The sequence below is a fragment of the Zingiber officinale genome, chromosome 4B, assembly GCF_018446385.1.
Source record: "Zingiber officinale cultivar Zhangliang chromosome 4B, Zo_v1.1, whole genome shotgun sequence".
NCBI lineage: Eukaryota > Viridiplantae > Streptophyta > Magnoliopsida > Zingiberales > Zingiberaceae > Zingiber > Zingiber officinale.
The window spans coordinates 25,291,964-25,314,070 of record NC_055993.1 but is presented as its reverse complement, the minus strand read 5'-3'; the positions used below and the strand labels follow the sequence as shown (position 1 = coordinate 25,314,070).

At 38.9% G+C, this 22,107-nt stretch overlaps 1 non-coding gene across 1 annotated transcript; it reads right to left on the bottom strand.

Moving 5' to 3' along the window:
- Nucleotides 1-258: 258 nt before the first annotated feature.
- Nucleotides 259-364, bottom strand: LOC121978845. The gene has a single exon (XR_006111184.1). It is a non-coding gene; the product is annotated as a small nucleolar RNA R71 (small nucleolar RNA).
- Nucleotides 365-22,107: the final 21,743 nt, after the last annotated feature.

The following is a 22,107-nucleotide window of genomic DNA, read 5'->3' as shown; positions in this document are numbered from 1 at the left end:
CCTAGCATTAATTTTCATAATACAAGTTCACAAATTTAGAAGAGCAAATTCAGAAAACTCATATTTACACCTTGAGGAATTTCAAGAATATTGCAACATGGTGAATTGTGAAGGAGTCTCAGTGAATGCTATTTGATTGTAGACATTTTCTTTCAATATCAAAGATAGAGCAAGGACTTGGTTGTATTCTCTCCCTCAATAAAGCATCACAAACTGGAAACAATTAGAGCAATAATTTCTGAATCATTTTTTCGACGTATATGAGGAATAGAATCACAATCTTTTCTCAGGTAGATGGAGAATCACTATTTGAAGCATAGGATAGATTTAAGAGTTTATTATGGTAGTGTCCTCATCATGGTATGGAAAAGTTACTAACTGTGCATATATTTTACATCAAGATTTCCTTTTCAAATAAGATATTTTTGGATTCAGCTACAAAAGGTTCTTTGATAAATAAAAGTTTGAATGAAATATATGACTTAATTGATCAAGTGACACTGATCTTCCAAGAGTAGTCAAATGAGAATTGAACAACATCACCCCCAAGAATCCCATAAGTGCGAACCATGGATGCAAGTTTGAATATTAAATAAGAGTTGTTACAACCGCTCAAGAATTCTGAAGACTTGATAGAGAATGTCATCAAGTAGAATGAGAGGTTCGGACAATTAGAAGCAAAGATAGAGAGATTGACTTCACAATGCATTGGATCTCCTCTACAACTCTCCAGAATTCAGGTGAAGGACGGGTATGCAAAAGAGAAAAAGGACAAGAAAGAACCATAAAAACTCAACCCAGCCACCACTCCAACAAAGGTTTATAAACCACCAATATCATTTTCTCAGTGATTGGTTCATGTGCCTCAAGCTAACAATGATGATGAACTTAGCCTAATGCATCCACCGAGAACATATGTACCACCAATTCCCTTTCCACAAAGGCTAGTGAAAGCCAAGAAATATGAAAAATTTAACAAATTCTGTAATGATGATATGGTAACGCACAAATTTCTGGATGTAGCAACTGAGGCTAGAGGTGATTATAATGTTATGAATTTTTATGATGATGATGATGATGATGATTTAGTGGCTTGTAAATTTTTGGATTTACCTATCGGGGTTACAAGTTGTTATACTGATATAAATTTTTCTAATGATGATTGTGATGAGAATGATCAATTTGAGATTGCCAATGAAGTTGTTGATTCTCTTATTGTTGATGTTGGTATATTCAGTCCTGCCTATAAGGATATTGTGGACGGAAGTCTAGGAACTTATGCTGAGGAAGCAGTGTGTCAAGAATCACTTTATTTAGTCATACAACTATTTGATAGTATGGATGTTATAGGAATTGAACTAGTTGATGATGAAAGTGTAGGGACTTGTGCAGTGAAAGCAAAGCCCCAAAAATCTCTACCTTTAATGGCACCAATATCTAAGGCAGAGCCAGAATACTTGACCCAAAGGAAGTCACATTCACTTGCTTAGAACCCCCAAGTATCTTTCAGTACTACTAGATTAGTATATCTTGAGATCTTTTAAAAAATTTCATAGAAGTGACTATAATTGATTTTGTTAGATGCAATTTATTTTTTAATACATGCTCAGTTAAAATTAGTATTGTTCCAATTCTACTTTCTTATGCTTGCATGTGGAAGGTTTATTCTTTCTTTAGATGTGCATGTTTTTAAAGGACCTCAGACTAGATCCTATTAGAATGTATACTAAAAGCCTAGCTTTTTGTATGAACATTTATTGAATGAATATTTATTTTGTAATAAGAATCACATTGGTCAAATGTCTACATTTATATTAAATGTAGTTGTCTATTTAATTTATATTGTAGATAGCATGGTGTGTGGTGTCACACAGAAGATCATGTTATCAGCTCCTTATAAATTATAAATAGTAGCTCACAACCAAGATGGATTGGGACAAACCATTGGAATGGTTGTAGTGTAATTTGGTACTAGTTTATCTTGACTATAAAATTATACTAGTACACTATGTGTGTATTGAGTAGGACCATTTGAGGTTGTTCCTTTTATACTGACTGCATAAAAGAACATAACCTCTGTTATTATGGATGTGCGTACTCTTAATCCCGATATAATAACAAGCACATATACTTAGTATTTATTTCTTTAATTTATCAATGGGTGAGATTTATTTGTTAAATCAATAGGCCCGATAAGTTGGGAAATAATATTATTTATATGGTGTGTTGTTGATTAGAGAAGGATATTGTGTCCTAGTTATCTAGGTTGATGATGCCCTCTTGAGGAGCTCATAAGGATTGTCATGTAAACCCTACAGGTGGACTTAATCCGACATGATAATGAAGTTGAGTGGTACTACTCTAGGAGCTAGATATTAATTTGAGTTGTCAGTAACTCGTTTAATTAATGGACATTCGATATCTTAAACACAGCGAGATTAATGCACTCATAATAAGAAGGAACCCATAATGTAATATGGGATTGGTGCGGTAGTTCAATAATAATTCTTTAATGGTATGAGCCATTATTGATGAACTTGAGTTGGGTGTTCGGGTCGAACACAGGAAGCTCAAGCTCATTGGGAGACCAAAACCAATTCCTCCTCTCAATCCTTGTTGTAGCCTCTATAAAGCCCAAGTCTACTTCTTACCCAAGTAATGGGTCGGACACATCCTTGCTTGGTGCAAGGGGCCGACCAAGCATTAGCTTGGAACCCAAGAAGTGGTCATCCAGAGCATGGCTTGGTGCCCAAGCTAGGGGTCAACCACTATGATTAAAAGGGGTTTTTATTTTTATTAAAAAACTTTCCTTTTATAGGCATCCACATGGTTTTAAAAGAGAGTTTTAAATTTTAAAATCTTTCCTTTTATAGCTATCTATAAAGGATTAAAAGAGAGATTTTAATTTTGATAAAATCTTTCCTTATTTGTAGTGTTTAAAAGAGAGATTTTAATTTTGATAAAACTTTCCTTTTTTATAACCATGATTTAATAGAAAAGTTTTAATTTTAATCTTTCCTTTTTTGTAGTCATCTACAATGTTTAAAAGAGAGATTATTTTAAAAACTTTTCTTTTGTAACCATCACAATAAGAAATTTAAAAGAGAGAGAGATTTTAATTGTTATTAAAATTTTCTTTTTTGTCATGACCAAGGATTTTAAAAGAGAGGAAGATGGTGCCTTATCGGGTAACACACAACCTAAGTCTCCTCTTCTATTCCTTGGTGGCCGGCTCCTTTTCTCCCTTTCTCCCTTTCTCCCTTGAGGCCGGTGGCACTTCTCCTTGTCTTTGATGGCCGGTTGTTTGGTGGAGAAGAAGAAGAAGAAGAAGGAGGAGGAGGAGGAGGTCTCTTCAACTTGTTTTCTTCCTTAGGGTCGGCGACACATCAAGTGGCATCTTCTTGTGGCCGGTTGCTTGGAGAGGAAGAAGAAGAGAAGGAAGTTTCCTATTTTAGTTTCCCTTGGTGGCTGAATTTCTTGGAGGAGAAGAAGTTGTTTGGGTAGATTTTATCTTGGTAGATCGTTGCCCACACGATGTCCAAGAGGAGGAGAGGAATACAGTAGAAGATCAAGAGATCTTTGTTTACAAAGAAAGGTATAACTAGTTCTTAATTCCACAGTGAAACTAATTTTTCTTTATATAAATCCTGAAATACCAACACAAGAGGCTAGCGATTTTGTGTTTCATTTTTTGTGTTTCGATTTAGTGTTTAGATCTTGTGCTTCTATTGAGATCTTTGTAGTTAAACCTAGGGTTATTATAAGAAGTTTAAATATCCAATTTCTTTGAAAGGCTTTGTCTAGAAAGTGGTGGATGATCTCATACCGAAGAAGGTCAAGTGCCTCGCTATGTTTAACCTGGAAGTCAATCCTTGAAATAGATATTTAATCAACTTTTGTAACATGGGATGAACTTGGATTAATAATGTTAAGTATCGTTTGCAATCCAAGTTTTAACTACTGGAGAACACATGAGTTGAACTTGAAGTAAAAATATTAAGTTCCGTTTCCAATTCAAGTTTAACTCATGAGGAACACATAGGTTGTTAGGAAAGTTCTGTGCTTGTACAAATTTTTGTACAAGGGGAGCAGAACGGAATTCCAAGTAGCGACCAACAGATCCGTCAACTGAACCATCTTTGACCACAAGGAAGAACCTTCAAGGAGATGATGATGGAAGGAGTGGTGCTTATACCTCTCTCTTCCTCTCGTACCATGTCGCTCTATTACAAAGCCACAAGTGCACGACCACTTCGTCGGTAATAAAAAGATATCGAACCATAGGGACTATTGATTCAGCACTAGTTAACTTCACACGATAAATTATCTAGACAATCAAGGGTTGGTTCATAAATGCTAGGAAGAGAGAGATTGAGAGAAGAGAGAGAAAAAGAGAGAGCACAAGTGAGTGAGGAGGAAAAGAGAGGTTGGTTTTGGGGGTACGAGATGCTAGGATTTCGACTTCATTATAATACTAGTTAATGTCCCTATACATTATTCATCTATCTAACTTTGTACTTATACCTTTGTAGGGATTCTAACTAAAGTCTGGCACAACCCCGCTCAGGTCGCATCGCAAAGTTAACACCAGTTCTAATTCCATTAAATAAAGAAGTAACTCTAGAAAATCTGGTAAAAGGAATACTGATAACCATGATTTTGCTATAATATTTTGATTCATAAATGCATTCATTTATGATCTTATCATAGGTTAAAATCATATTTACATCACATTTCATGAATTACACTTATTCTAGGACTTAATTACAAACTATCTCATTATTATGATATTTGATGTTAATATTCGAATATGATCCTTGTAGGCATCAAAGGGCAAGGACTTGAGGTTGATCAACCCAGATTGAGCTCAATTTTGAGATTAAATAAGAAGATCAAGCTTTGTTGCCATCTGAATCATTCATCAAGATTAATAGAGATCTGAATCATCCATTGAAGATTTGGTCCATCCGGACTAGGAGATAATAGATCAGGGCCCTTGATGAAGATTAGCACCTTTAGAACAGATTTTGAACAACCTCCACCATTGAATCGATCCAAAGAAATCTCAACTGTTCATTTAGATCTCAGATCTGATTTTAAAGGGGAGAAGCTACAATGTTGTGATCATCAAATTCTACAGTGGGGAGGTGTGATCGCGTGAAGCAGAGATGAGTTGATCTTCTTCCTCGATCCACCTTCCACAGCTGGCAACTAATGGAGGTCAAGGGCGCTTCCCTTCCTCTGGTCATCATCCATTTTCAAGCCGACGATGCCACTTCAATCATCTGATCCAGATCTAATCATAATCTCTGTCACAATTTGGGCAAGGGAGATGGCGGAGGAGATCAATGGTTTGAGCTGATCTCTTTACTTTCCAGCCTGTGATTTTCCTCTTTAGAAGTTTCGATGACATCCAAATGACAGGAGTGTTCTCTTTTTCTCATTTATGATTTCTGCACAATTCATCTGAATCTGCCATATCAGAGTTCTTCTAATTAGTTTATCACTGATTGTAAGATCCTGACAACTTTGTCAAGATCGGTGAGTGCTTGGGGTTTCCTCAGCTCACCCGAATTCATCTCTTTCCTAGATCTAGATTTAGCATTGGTTTACTATCAACTTCTAGCTGAGCTTATCTCTCTCTATTCATCTTCATGGATCTGAGTAGATCACCTTACATATGAGGAATGGTTGGCTTGATCCCTTAAACATTTGATCTTTGTAATTCAATTTGTTCTTGCTTTGTTCTTGTTTAGTTTTTATTCTTTTAGCATTGTTTAATTCGAGAAGCATTAGCTAGTTTCACTAGTTCAATTGTGGAAGGAGTTCAGTTTGATTATGTTATATGATCTTTACTCTTGTTTGATATATGTGATTTTTCTTAATTCATGCTTTGATCTTGTTTGTGTTTGAATGTTGCAAATGTTTGTCATTTGTTTACAATGCAAGTAGAATAGGTCAGACTGATTTCCATTAAGTTCTCAAGTTTCCTTAATTGCTTTGCTCTTCTTTAATTCATTCCATCAGTAGTTCAGATTAGATAAGTTGTCTTTTATTATTGTCTTTTACCATTTATAGTTTAAGACCCAAAACCCCATGTTCTAATAAATTGATCTTGAGATTCAATCATCATTTACATTCCTTGAGAGAGATGATCCGGGTCATTCCCTATACTTAATTAGCTTAGAGGGGTTCGGTGATTATTTGATACCAATTCACGACAAATTTAGGTTTATCAGATACCCTAGGGCCCTCCTAGTCATACAATCGCCAGAGTTGTCTGATTTACTTTCTAATGGTATATTATTGGTATTAAGTAGAAGAGATAACCTAGAAAATCTGGTTAAAATGATATCCTCTGTCACAGAGCCCCCGGTCATACAATCGCTAGATTATACAAGTTACTTCCTAATATTAATTTGGAAAAACTCCTAAAACTCTAATTAGTCTCCCTAGTAGAGAATTGATCCTCATTTCAAGGGAATACCTTAGAAAAAAAGGGATACCCTTTGTCATGGGTCCCATTGTCATACAATCTAAAACATCCTCTCTACACGGTGACCAAAACTCTACATCTAAATGTATTGACCTCACATATATTTCTTCAAATACATACAAGGCACAACACATAAAAACAAATCATAAAACATATCATAGCACAAGAAAATGTCAAAATACATAGTTCATATATCAATAACGCATCATAATTACTTCCTACATCCTAGGTCTAGAGATCTACTCCATTGCCAAGGATTTACAAACCAAAGACATAAAATAGAACATTCTTACAACACCAAAATGAAAGAAAGAGGAGAATAAATACTTCTAGGAGATTTTCGGTGTCTTTGGGATGAAATCGTTGCTCCGAAGGTGGACAAATCGTGCGGATTGGCAAAGATAGAAGCTCTAGGGTTCCCCCGGGGGATATCCCTTCCCCAAGGAAAGGAGAAGAAACTCCAATCCAAAGTTTTGTGAAAAGGAGAGAAAACCCCTTTTATAATAGGGGGCATGCCCCCCTTGTTTTCTCCTCCACACGGTCATACCTCAAGGCACGGTCGTGGTGTGTGTGCCACAGCCCAAGGCAGGCACGGTCAGGCCATGGTTTGTTCTGATAAAATGGGGCATGACCTTGATGTGCCTGGCTGGGAAGAGAGGCATGATCATACCTCAATGCACGGCCTGATCATGAGTCTTGATTGGAGCGAGGCATGACCTACTCGTGTAGACCTCTAAGGGTGGCTTTGGGGGAGGCACACGATCATGCCTCTGGGGTATGGCCAGGATGCTAATTTTCTCTATGTTTGCTTCAATGTGCGTCTTTGCTCCATTTTGGTTCCAATTTACATCATGTCAATAAAAACAAGAAAAGAGCAGGTCTCCGAACAAATAAAGTTGAAATATGACATAATAATAGAATAGGGTGCGATAAACTCATGAAATGCAAGTACGTGTGTATAAAATAATGCCTAAAAACATATGTAATCTACACACATTTTCCCTTTGGGGAAGACAATTGGTTCTTGAAGACATCCTTTTCATCTCAGCTAAGCTTTCTTCTCTCTTCTTTATGTTTTGAGTTGTTGCTTGCCTCTATTCATGTCTTTGAGCCCTATTTCTTTGCGCATGGAGTAGATTCTTCTTATTCTAAAACATAAGGAGTAATTGTAATGTGTATGATCGTTCAACTAAACCATTTTTGACCACCAGGCAAAACCTTGAAGGAGATGATGATGGAGGGAGCGATGCCTATAGTTCTCTCCACCACTAGAACCATGTCACTCCCTGCTTGGCTCTTATTACTAAATCTCCTTCAGCCACTAGGAACTTAAGGGAATTTGTTCCTTTATCTTACTTTTATTTATCTTTATATTTGTCTTATTTATTTTTTTCATTCAAGAACTTTGCTTAATCTTGTTTTAGCTTTTATTTTAACTAATTTCAAGGCTAGGAGCACCCATGAGTTGGTCACGACATTCGCCATGGGCATGGAAGGAGTTGGAGAAAAGAATTTGAAGGCAGGTGGTTCCTCATGGTAGCAAGGTAGAAAGTTTCATGGTAGGGTTGTGTAGGATCGTAAAGCGCTAGATGGGGTGAATAGCGCTCGTGGCTAATTCGTTCGTTTCGTAATACGCAGCAAAATATAGAAGTAAACTAAAAGCAATCGCTAACACTTTTGGTTACTTGGTTCGGAACCTATATCGACTCCTACTCCAAGGCCCACGATCGTTAATCGCTTTCTGTGGGTAATCACTATAAGCTCGAGAATCTTTACAAGATTAATTACAAATACTAAACTTAAGCAGATTATATTGATAATAAAAGATTATGGAAGTAGTCGTCGATTGTCGAAACAGTAGTTGAGCGTCTTGAGTCATTTCAGCATAGAGCGCAGCTTTGAAGATTGCTTGTAGAATTGTTGTTATCTTTGTTACTGCTCGAACCAGACTTAAATAGCCCGTTGAGGGCGCCTCCAACCTCCATAGGAGGTCCCTCCAGCCAAGGGTTATCCTTTTCCGCAGTGTTGATAAACTACATTGCCTGCGCTACTTATCCACACGAAGGCGCCTCCAAGATCTATGGAGCACGCCCTCCATCCAGCGTTCAAGGTGCCTTCCATCTCCTTGGAGGGCTCCTTTTGCCCTGTTGCACAGAGTCTTCGACTGATGCACCCGAGGCGCCTCCAAGCTCCATAGAGGGTGTCTTGGGTACTGTTCATCTGAGGCTTCTCTTGTGCAATTCCCTTCCTGCAAGGCATATTAGTCCACAAACAAAGTATACCCTGTAAAACAAAGTTAGCACAATAAAATAAGATAAATACAAGTATTTGACAGTCATCGGACTATCCAATTCTGATTTCGAATTTCCTAGAAACCTTAGGTCGAACCGATCCCTATTGTTCCCTCTTCAGGGAATGTATCCTCACCTACTCCTCTCAGGAGAAGTTACCTATTGCTAGATTGATCCTCTAAACTAACTAGACTTTTTATCAACGTTCGAAGCTTCCAGTCTTCATGTTGGACGTCTGGTCCACGACTCGTCCAGACTTCCACCCGGTTCGCGATACCAGAATTTCAACGTAGAGTCCCCAACTCTGGGATTTTGCCCAAAGCGCTCGATCCGCCAAGACTTTCTGCCTAGGATTGTAAGTTAGAGCCCTAGAGCCAATCATTTGATGATTGTTGTATGGACTCATTGTATCATATTCTTATATATAAAGGCATTTAGTTTTTTGGTTATTATGGTTACTTATATTGGCGCCAAATAAACTAAGTATAATAGCGTCCTTGAGTAGAGGGTTCTTACCTATATCAATCGGTTAGTTGAACCGATAGTGATATGATATAGGGAACACTACTCTTAATCAATCCTAATCGAGTATTAACATTCAGGGACAATGTTAATGCGACGAGACTAATATATAGGTCAACTCGATGACTTGATCTCACAAGTAATGGATATAGAGATATCAAGTTGACACATGGGTATGCATTGGAGAATGTATACTGAATGACCCGCCATGAGAAAGTATCATGGATCGTTATATGAGTGTCATATACTTTCTCATGTGGCTATTAGTATGACTACTAGTCCTTAGACCTAAAGTCACCATGGATCCCTACATAAGGAGTTACGTACTTTGGATTTGTCAAACGTCACCCGTAACTGGGTGGACTATAAAGGCGATTACTGGGTATGTAACGAATTATGCAGAGGAATGTGAGTGATGTAGATGGGATCTATCCCTCCTATATGATGGGAGCGACATCGATATTCTTGATAGAGTGAGACCACGAAGTGCATGGCCATGCCCAAATGAGTCAATATGAGATATTGAGTTCATTTGATCGAGTGAGTCTACTTGGAGTTTAAGATTTAGATTGATTAGAGGATGACACGGTCTATGCCTCACATTGATCAATCTAAATGTCTAGGATAGAAGGACTCTTGTCATATATTGTGAGGAGTCACAATTAGTAGTCACAAGATGATGTTGGATCTCAACATTCTTGTAACTTGGCTAGTAATGATGTGTTGCTAGATACCGCTCATTACTTATGCTTCTAAATGAGTTTAGGAGCATTGCCAGCGTTACAAGAACCACAAACAAAGGGCAATTAGATGGAAATTAGGTTCATTTGATGAACCTAAATGATTAGGTTCATATGATGAACCAAATTGGATTAAGAGTAATCCAAATTGAGCTAATTGAGTTGGACTCAATTTGGTTCATGTGTTAAGTGAGTCTAATTTGGACTTAGATTCATTTAATTAATTTAATTTAATAAATAGAGATTCATTAAATTAAAATTGACTTGAACCAATGGTTAGATTAGATCAACCAAGGGAGAGAAGTGGTCAAGTTTGACTTGACTCAAGTAAGAAGATGAAGAGTCAAGTTTTGACTTGACTTTGACTTGACCAATGCCACATCATCAAGGCTTCTTCATTTGGCCAAGTTTGACTTAACCAAATGCCATCACATGGAGGAGATCAAGAGACTTGACTCTTGATATTCCATGGGGGTTACAAGCCTTGAAGTGGCCGGCCACTTTTAGTGTTGAATGAGATTGATTTTTTCATTCAAGGCATTCATTCCATCTTCTTCCTCTTGCTCTCAATTTTCTTCTCCCTCTCCTCTCTTGGCCGAACACTTCATAGGTGCTAGCACACCTTTTGTTTGGCCTCTCCATCTCTTGCCTGTGTGGATACATATAGATAAGTGTCTACTTTGACACTTTCGAGATCCGGCGAACCGAGGACTAGCGGGATTGCGAAGGGGTTCGCATCAAGGGTAAAATTCCTTCTCCTAGTTTAGAACAAGCATAAGAAACTCGTACTCGTAATGTTTTTCGAAAATTTTACTTCGCACGGATCCGGTGGCATGGGAATCGGGGTTTCCGCAACACGAAAAAGCGGTTTTTGCGGCTCGAAATTCCCAATAGTGGTATCAGAGCCACGTGTGAAGTCTTGTACGAGTTGAATTTGTATTTTTTAGAAAAATATCAGTTCTGTAACTTTCTGTAATTTTATGGTTTTTATGATTTTTATGGGTATTTTTCTTGTAGAATTGAAGCACAAGTGTTACGACACTTGTAGGCTTCAACTACCGAGAAGATTTTTCCGAAACGGCAAGGTTTCGCCCCAAAACGTTTTGGGACAGCAGGCTAAGACACTATAGGATCACTAAGGAATACTCGCGATGGTTATATCGCGGGTAGGGGTACTGTCCCTGGCCCCGCAAGGGGATTCGTTCCGCGATTGCGCCCGAAAATCCGCTAAACGGGACCGCCAGGAATTTTACTCATAAAAATTGTAGTAAAAATTACAAAAAATTATAGAAGATAAATAATTTAGAATTATGTATTATTTTGTGATAGTCATGGCCCAAAAGACCCAAATTGGATTTGAAAATTGTGTTGTAATTCATATTACGGCCTGCGCGTCGTCATTTGTGTTGTGTGTGCTGTATACTTGATACGCGACCTGCACGTCGTGCCTTTCTCCATTTATTCTTGTTGTAAATTAGTTTAGACTTGAATGTAACTCGATTTTCAAAATTGTAATGTACAAAATTGGAGCCGTGGAAGGTCCACTCGAGACGGAATTACGAGGAGGGCGCGAGCAACACAAGGTGGTCAAAGGGAGGAGCTTGAGAAGCTGTTGACCCTAGGTTGACCATCCGATCTTCTCATTGGCTTGAGAAGATCGTAGTAGGTCCATGACTAATCACAAATAATTTAATTAATTGCTTGTGTGTGTATGTGTGATGCATGCTAGTAAAGTAGTTAATTAGCGCCTTAACGATTAGATTAGATCTAAATCGTGTACAAGATGCACCCTACGATTAGATTAGATCTCAATCGCGTCAACTCTAAAATGCCTACCATACCGTGATACCTATCACTACCTCGATCACATCTGTTGTTGAATCTGCCAAAGCAGAGCAACACATATTATCTTGGTAGGGTACGGAGGGACAATCTTGGTCCCGCCTATCAACGCATGGGTGAGTACAACTCAATTAGATTGAGTAACTAGTTAACTCAATTGGATCGAGTTTAACTGTATGCATTCTTCCAACGGTTGGAATGATAGGTCATAAATCATATTTATATTAATTCTTGGGCGTATTAGCCAAACCTAACTCAAGTTTTAATATAACTACGGATAATGATCCTATAAACTAGAGTTGCATAGAGATGTAATTGGTAAATCGTTACCTACTGATCATACTAAATCTTGGGCATATTAGCCAAAGCTAACTCAAGGCATAGTATGATGTGGATCTTGTCCCACTTGAATTACAGAATTCAGTGGGAGCATCATTTAGTTAAAGGCCTAATTAAATGATTAAAATAATATGATGTTTATTTATTTTCTGCATTTTTCTATTATAGATAACCATGACGTCAAACACGAACATCTTCTCTCTGCGTTCTGTCCTTGACAAGGACAAGCTCAATGAAGCAAATTTCCTGGACTGGTATAGGAATATGAGAATAGTTCTCACCCAAGAACGTAAACTGTACGTTCTGGAGCAGCCCATTCCGGAGGCTCCTCCTGCCACTGCCACGCGAGCTGACCGAGATGCTTACAATAAGCATCAAGATGACGCATTAGATGTGTCCTATCTTATGCTCGTGACCATGAACTCTGAGCTTCAGAAGGAACACGAGTTAATGGGTGCTTATGATATGGTTGAACATCTTTGTCAACTATATCAAGGACAAGCGCGGCATGAGAGATTTGAGATCTCAAGGGCACTATTTCAGTGTAAGATGTCAGATAGGGCTCCCGTAGGCCCATATGTACTCAAAATGATTGGGTACATAGAAACCTACAGAGGTTGGGATTCCCGCTTGGCCAAGAGCTGGCCACTGACTTAGTCTTGCAGTCATTGCCGGATAGCTATAGTCAATTCGTTCTAAACTACAACATGAACGAAATTGACAAGTCACTGCCCGAGCTGCTTAGCATGTTAAGAACTGCTGAGCTGAACCTTAAGAAGGTTAAGCCCCACTCTGTTCTGATGGTTCAGAAACACAAGGGCAAGGGCAAGCCCAAAGGCAAGGGAAAGTCCCAAGCCAAGGGCAAAGGCAAGGCACTGAAGCCTAAAGGAGGGGTCACCAAGGATGCTACCTGCTTCTACCCCAAAGGCAAGGGAAAGTCCCAAGCCAAGGGCAAAGGCAAGGCACTGAAGCCTAAAGGAGGGGTCACCAAGGATGCTACCTGCTTCTACTGCGGTTAGACCGGGCATTGGAAGAGAAACTGCAAGGTGTACTTGGAAGATCTTAAGAAGAAGCGAAGTGAGACTTTCACTTCAGGTATATATATTATAGAAGTCAATCTATCTATTTCTTCGTCATGGGTATTAGATACTGGATGTGCTTCTCACATTTGTACTAATGTGCAGGCACTGAGAAATAGCATGGCATTGGCAAAGGGCGAGGTGGACCTACGAGTAGGCAATGGAGCACGGGTTGCTGCTGTTGCTATAGGAACTTATCATCTATCTCTGCCCTCTGGGCTTGTATTAGAATTACATGAATGTTGTTATGTGCCTTCTTTAACTAAAAACATAATTTCAGTTTCTTGTTTGGACAAGAAAGGTTTCTCTTTTATAATAAAGGACAAATGTTGTTCAGTTTATTTAAAAGATATATTCTATTGTAGTGCACCTCTGATGAACGGACTCTACATTCTAGACCTTGAAAGCCCTATCTATAACATAAATACCAAGAGGTTCAAGTCAAATGACATGAACCAGACCTATCTCTGGAACTGTCGCTTAGGTCATATAAATGACAAGCGCTTATCACAGCTCCATAAGGATGGTTTGCGGGACTTATTTGATTTTGAATCTTATGAGACGTGCGAGTCATGCATACTAGGCAAGATGACCAAGACTCCCTTTAGTGGGCACAGCGAAAGAGTGACTGATTTGTTAGGACTTATACATAGTGATGTATGTGACCCTTTCAATGTCGCTGCTAGAGGCGGTTATATGTACTTCATCACATTTACTGATGACTTCAATAGATATGTTTATGTGTAGTTGATGACACATAAGTCTGAATCCTTTGAAAAGTTCAAAGAATTCAAGAATGAAGTACAGAACTAGCTTGGCAAGAGTATTAAGATACTTCGATCAGATCGAGGTTGAGAATACCTTAGCCATGAGTTTCGTGACTATCTAGCTGAGTGTGGGATTCTATCCCAACTCACTCCTCTTGGAACACCACAGTGGAATGGTGTATCCGAAAGGCGGAATCGTACCCTATTAGATATGGTACAATCTATGATGAGTCACACAGATATTCCTACATTTCTTTGGGGCTATGCTCTAGGCACGGCAGCTTTTATACTCAACCGAGTTCCATCCAAGGCCGTGATAAAGACACCATATAGGATATTGACTGGGAGAGATGCCCAGGTGTCTTTTATGAGGATTTGGGGTTGTGAGGCTTACGTTCGACGTCAAGTCTCAGACAAATTAGGACCCAAATCCGACAAGTGCTACTTTATTGGATATCCCAAGGAAACTAAGGGATATTACTTCTACATTCTCAGTCAGCACAAGGTAGTTATGGCAAAGACTAGGGTCTTTCTAGAAAGGGACATTGTTTCTAGAAAGACTAGTGGGAGTACGTTCGATCTTGAAGAAGTTCAAGATGCGGAACATAGCACTGAAGCCTCGATGGAAGTTGAACTGGAACCACAAAGTGTTGTGGATGATGTTGTTCCACAAAGAGTTGAGGAACAACAACCAGTTCAAGTAGACATACCTATTCGCAGGTCTGATAGGGTACGTCGTCAGCCTGAGAGATACTCATTTCTCTTTTCTAACCATGATGACGTTGTGCTCATAGAGGATGAGCCTACCACCTATCAGGAAGCTATGATGAGACCAGATTCCGAGAAATGGCTAGAAGCCATGAGATCCGAGATGGAATCCATGTACACTAACCAAGTATGGACTTTGGTTGATCCACCTGAAGGGGTAAAACCCATTGGGTGTAAGTGGGTCTTTAAGAGAAAGACTGACATGGATGGACTTATCTATAAGGGTCACTTGGTAGGTAAAGGTTTCAAGCAAATTCATGGTATTGACTATGATGAAACATTTTCTCCAGTAGCGATGTTTAAGTCCATTCGGATCATGCTTTCTATTGCAGCATACCATGACTATGAGATATGGCAGATGGATGTCAAAGCCGTGTTTCTGAATGGAAACCTGCTCGAGGATATGTACATGACACAACTTGAGGGTTTTGTAGATCCACAGCATACTAGCAGAGTATACAAGCTGCATAGGTCCATTAATGGACTAAAGCAAGCTTCTCGGAGCTGGAATCTTTGATTCGATGATGCAATCAAATAGTTTGGTTTCATCAAGAATGAAGATGAATCTTGTGTCTACAAGAAGGTTGTAGGGGGCATAGTTGTCTTCCTCATATTGTATGTGGATGACATACTACTCATTGGAAAAGACATCCCTTTGCTACAGTCTGTCAAGACTTAGCTAGGGACATATTTCTCAATGAAGGACTTAGGTGAAGCATCCCGTATTCAAGGGATACAGATCTATAGAGATAGATCTAAGAGATTGCTTGGCCTAAGTCAGAGTACATATATTGACAAGGTACTCCTTCGGTTTGCCATGCAGAACTCCAAGAAGGGATTTCTGTTGATGTCACATGGTGTGAGTTTTTCGAAGACTCAAGGTCCCTCTTCTAGAGAGGAGAGAGACCGCATGGATCAAATCCCTTATGCCTCAGCCATAGGATCTGTCATGTACGACATGCTATGTACTCGACCTGATGTCTCGTATGTTTTGAGCATGATGAGCAGATACCAGTCAGATCCAGGTGAAAGTCACTGGATAGCGGTTAAGAATATTCTTAAGTACTTAAGAAGGACTAAAGAATATTTCTTGATATATGGAGGCGATGACGAGCTAGCTGTAAAGGGTTACAGTGATGCCAGCTTCTAGACCGACCAGGATGATTATCGATCGCAGTCAGGGTTCGTGTTTTGCATAAATGGTGGTGCTGTGAGCTGGAAGAGTTCGAAGCAGGACACAGTAGCTGATTCTACGACAGAGGCAGAGTACATTGCTACATCAGAGGCAGCAAAGGAGGCAGTTTGGATCCGCAAGTTCATCACTGAAATTGGGGTGGTTCCTAGTATCGCTGACCATATTGAGCTCTATTGTGACAACAATGGAGCTATAACATAGGCTAAGGAACCTCGCTCACACCAGCGGACCAAACACATACTACGACGCTTCCATCTCATTCGAGAGATTATCGAGAGAGGAGATGTGAAGATTTGCAGAGTACCTACAGAGGCTAACATCACATATTCCTTGACCAAGGCTTTGTCACAGAGGAAGCATGATGGTCACACTAGGTCATTGGGGCTTAGAGCCTACACTGATTGGCACTAGTGCTAGTGGGAGATTGTTAGTTAGAGCCCTAGAGCCAATCATTTGATGATTGTTGTATGGACTTATTGTATCATATTCTTATATATAAAGGCATTTGGTTTTTTGGTTATTATGCTTACTTGTATTGGTGCCAAATAAACTAAGTATAATAGCGTCCTTGAGTAGAGGGTTCTTACCTATATCAATCAGTTAGTTGAACCGATAGTGAGATAATATAGGGAACACTATTCTTAATCATTCCTAGTCGAGTATTAACATTCAGGGACAATGTTAATGCGACGAGACTAGCATGTAGGTCAACTCGATGACTTGATCTCACAAGTCGTGGATATAGAGATAGCAAGTTGACACATGGGTATGCATTGGAGAATGTATACTGAATGACCCGCCATGAGAAAGTATCATGGATTGTTATATGAGTGTCATATACTTTCTCATGTGGCTATTAGTATGACTACTAGTCTTTGGACCTGAAGTCACCATGGATCCCTACATAAGGAGTTACGTACTTTGGCTTCGTCAAACGTCACCCGTAACTGGGTGGACTATAAAGGCGATTACTGGATATGTAACGAATTATACAGAGGGATGTGAGTGATGTAGATGGATCTATCCCTCCTATATGATGGGAGCGACATCGATATTCTTGATAGAGTGAGACCACGAAGTGCATGGCCATGCCCAAATGAGTCAATATGAGATATTGAGTTCATTTGATCGAGTGAGTCTACTTGGAGTTCAAGATTTAGATTGATTAGAGGATGACACGGTCTATGTCTCACATTGATCAATCTAAATGTCTAGGATAGAAGGACCCTTGTCATATATTGTGAGGAGTCACAATTAGTAGTCACAAGATGATGTTGGATCTCAACATTCTTGTAACTTGGCTAGTAATGATGTGTTGCTAGATACCGCTCATTACTTATTCTTCTAAATGAGTTTAGGAGCATTGCCAGCGTTACAAGAACCTATAGGGTCACACACAAAGGGCAATTAGATGGAGATTAGGTTCATTTGATGAACCTAAATGATTAGGTTCATATGATGAACCAAATTGGATTAAGAGTAATCCAAATTGAGCTAATTGAGTTGGACTCAATTTGGTTCATGTGTTAAGTGAGTCTAATTTGGACTTAGACTCATTTAATTAATTTAATTCAATGAATAGAGATTCATTAAATTAAAATTGACTTGAACCAATGGTTAGATTAGATCAACCAATGGAGAGAAGTGGTCAAGTTTGACTTGACTCAAGTAGGAAGATGAAGAGTCAAGTTTTGACTTGACTTTGACTTGACCAATGCCACATCATCAAGGTTTCTTCATTTGGCCAAGTTTGACTTGACCAAATGTCACCTCATTGAGGAGATCAAGATACTTGACTCTTGATATTCCATGGGGGTTACAAGCCTTGAAGTGGCCAGCCACTTTTAGTGTTGAATGAGATTGATTTTTTCATTCAAGGCATTCATTCCATCTTCTTCCTCTTGCTCTCAATTTTCTTCTCCCTCTCCTCTCTTGGCCGAACACTTCATAGGTGCTAGCACACCTTTTGTTTGGCCTCTCCATCTCTTGCTTGTGTGGATACATATAGATAAGTGTCTACTTTGACACTTTTGAGATCCGGCGAACCGAGGACTAGCGGGATTGCGAAGGGCTTCGCATCAAGGGTAAAATTCCTTCTCCTAGTTTAGAACTAGCATAAGAAACTCGTACTCGTAATGTTTTTCGAAAATTTTACTTCGCACGGATCCGGTGGCATGGGAATCGGGGTTTCCGCAACGCGAAAAAGCGATTTTTGCTGCCCAAATTCCCAACAAGGATTACCACCCCTAGGACCTAGGGTTACCTCCCCCTAGGGGTTTTCACCTGCCTAACTGTAGCTAGGACTTTTTCCTAAGAATACTTAGAACTTTCCTGCAATCTCATTCAAACTTATCGGACAACAAATAACATTAACTTTGAACCCTTTAACATAATCAAAACACAAGTTCGATCGCCTGGTGCTTCCTGAACCAACAGGTTGTGCCTCTCAGACATGACCATGTCATGTTTGAAGGAGCTTACAAAGCAGCTACGACATGGTCGTGTCTTTCTGGCACGACTAAGTCAATCTTGGAGCAGGCTATGCAAAATTCTGGCTAGGGATAGAACTTTTCATGGCATAGTCATGTCTTTTGACATGGTTATTCTTCACCTCTAGAAAGAATCACCGTGCCTCAGCATGGTGATTCTTCGTGCCATTTTAGCACGGCTATGTATTTTCCCTGATTTCTCCAATACTAACCACGAGAGGTCATGCCATTTTTGCACAACCATTCCTCGTAGGAGGTGTACCACCTGTACCCACTATAGGCATGGTCGTGCCTCTCATGGTCTCCCTTCTTCCCTTTTTCCTTAACTCAATCTCTCTACTTAATTTTTCTGGTCTAATCTTATTTTTCCAATATTCAGAGATAAGGAGGAGTGTGACTACCAAATAGAGGAGTGACTTTGGTAGAGGAATGACTTAGACACTTTACGAAAAATTGATAAGGGAAAAATCCAAGTGACTCAATGAGCTAGGACCATACACTTGGTAATCGAAAGTCTAATGAGAAAGTTAGCAAGAGAAAAGTCCAAATGAGTCAAGGAGGATCAAACACTTTGTGAAGAAGCCCTAGCAGGTCAAGGTTGACATAATGCTGACAACGAGGAAGTCCCAATATCTTAAGGTTGATCGGATATTGGGCAAAAGAACCCTAAACTAGATTTAGACTTTAGGGTTGAGCAATCAATTAATGTAATTGATTGGATCAAAGCAATTGATTAGTTCAATAGATTAGGAGCCTATTTCGAAAAATAAAATCGATCACAATAATCGATTGGCTTACAATAATTGATTGAGTCAATCAATTGGTTGTGTTATCTCAGAAGCATAGTAGGGTTTGAAATCAATTAGACTTGAAGCAATCAATTGAGATAATCGATTAGCAGAAGTTTCGTGAGGAAACAAAAGTCTACCAAATTGATTGGTCCAATCGATTCAACCTTGTAAATTGATTGGGCTAATGATTGGCAGTGCTATCTCTAGAGAACATAAGGCTTCAGAATTAATTGACTTAATCAATTAGAAACTAGTAATCGATTGATATAACTCACCAATTGATTGGAAGGGTAAAATAGAGTCATTCTGTAGGTTTGAATAGTTAGATCTGACGTGGCAATCAATTGGGGGTAAGGCTGCCAATCGATTGGGAAGCATAAATTAGCTCAAAATCAACCCTAGAAAAGGGGGTATCATGGATATTTGAAGCGGCCCATTTTTGGAGATATTGAAACAAAGTGTTGGTGTGAGTCAACAAAAGGCATTTCTAAGTAACAAGAGATCAAACGAGTAAGATTTTGATTTTATTTGTGTTTACTTTCTTGTTTCTTGTTGTGTTCTTGTAAGAATGAGTTTGTAGAGAGAGTTCATAGTGGAAGATCACTAGTGTGTACCCTTGGATTAGTCACCTTAAAGAGGTGAATACCAAGTAAAACAAGGTGTTGTGCATGTGGAGTAGAGTTTGAAGCAAGGTTTTTGCTGCGCATTCAATGGCAAACATACAATGACGACGAGAATTGATCGAAGCTATTCACCCCCCTGGTGCATACTAGTCATAACAAGTGGTATCAGAATGAGGTCGTTCTTCATTGGACTAATCGCCAGAAGAATAAGAGCTAGAGGAAGAAATTGAGATTTTGAGTCCTAAATTTTAACAAGTTAAGGACTAATCATCAAAGGAGCTCAACTTCACAATAGAACTCCAGGAGTGATTTGGATATGATATTTGGGCACCTCCACCTTTTAGATTGGAAGGATTCAACCAAGGAAAGGCTAGGGTTGAGAATTTCTTCATGATAAACATAAAGTAATGGTTTGCTCTAATGGAGAGATTTGAAATCGCAATGGATAGCAAAAAAAACTCCTCAAGAAAAAGAAGTGGACCGAAGAGCAACTCCAAAAAGTCAAGACAAATAACAAGATAACCAAATTTTTGGTTAATTTAATTCTTAACAATATATTGTGTAAGATAGGTAATTACAAGGATGCAAGTGAGTTATGAAGTAAATTGGTCAAGCTCCATGAAGATTTATCCTCAATACAAAATAATGAAAAATTCAAAGAGGAATACTCTTTAGATCAAAAACAAGAGGATTCAAAAGTTAAGAGGTGCTTAACATCTAAGGATGAAATTGAAGAAGCATCCACTTTAAGGATTGAGGGGGAAAATGTTGCGATATGTCCTATGCGGTGTGTGCTAAAACATGTTTCATAAACATGCGTAGAGGAAAATAAAATAATAATAATTCCTAAATTATTACATCACATGCACCACACGCATATAAGGATACAACATGTCAAACATGATCGCTTAATTAAATTTTTTTTACTGAAAGTAAATTTACACTAGGTATACCTTACGGATGACCTGTAACAAGAAGGGCATCAACCATAGCGATGTTGTCAAATCTCGCCTCTATTCGTATCCACACCGAGCTCCTTAAGACAACTCTTTGAGTACAAGCCTCTCCTTCGGAAGTTACTAGACAAGAGCGAAGAAGAGAGATCAAGAGGAAGAAGAAGAGAAGCACAAAAGGAAGAGATTTCTTCCTTGTGGTGGTCACGACAACAAGGGGAAGGGCTTCCCCTTGTTGGCGGTAGCAAAGATAGAGGGGAGAGGGAGAGGAGAAGAGAAATTGGGTTAAGGTTTTCCAAAAACCTTACAAGTCAATTAATGATCTCATGTGTATAATTTTCTCTCAACCATATCAATATAGCTCTCATTAATGAGTTGGATTAGAAAGTCCAAATCCAACACATTATCCCTTAACCAAAAATTAGCCCATTAACCCCTTAGTTTGGTTCACAACTAAGCCAAGTTGGTTCATGACTAATACATGATTAAACCAAATATGGTCCAACTCTTCCATAAGAGATGTGGCCCATCGTGTTTCCATTGCGACAAATATTTTCATATTTATCTTATGTATAGTCCAACCAAACATTATCTCTTGATCTAAGAATCCTATTCTTTAACTTGTTTTACACCTTTTAGAGACTCGTTAGTGTGTGTGACCCAATAGGTTCTTGGTTTATCTTGTCCATCCATAATTAACTACTTAATTATAACGATCATGAATGACACCTAATAATACATCATGATTCCCAATTAGCCATAAAATCATAGTTGATCTTAGAATTAATTCTTAACCCTTCGGCAACTACAGTGAGTTGTGTCTTGTTCCTTTTAATCATCTTACACCCACTTGGTTCAAGATATGGTTTATGTGTCTTCTCCCTACTAGGCTAACTACGTCACACCTAGCCCAAGTAATATTTCCTTGTTCTACAGATTCAAATTACTTGTACATATGTATAAGAGTCTCGCACTCTTAATATGTGATGCTTTGGCCAAAAACTTTGAGTGATAATCTTAACTAGTGACCATAGGGTATACGTCTCCTCGCAAGGAGCGGTGAATCCTCTGTGGGCTATCCAAACACCTTTGGGCATTTCAACTTATATCCAATCATCCTGGATCCACACCTCAATGAGATGCTTGCTTAAGATGTCAAAGTATAAATCTCCATGACCAAGATGACTTATATACCTTAAGTCGAAGGAAACT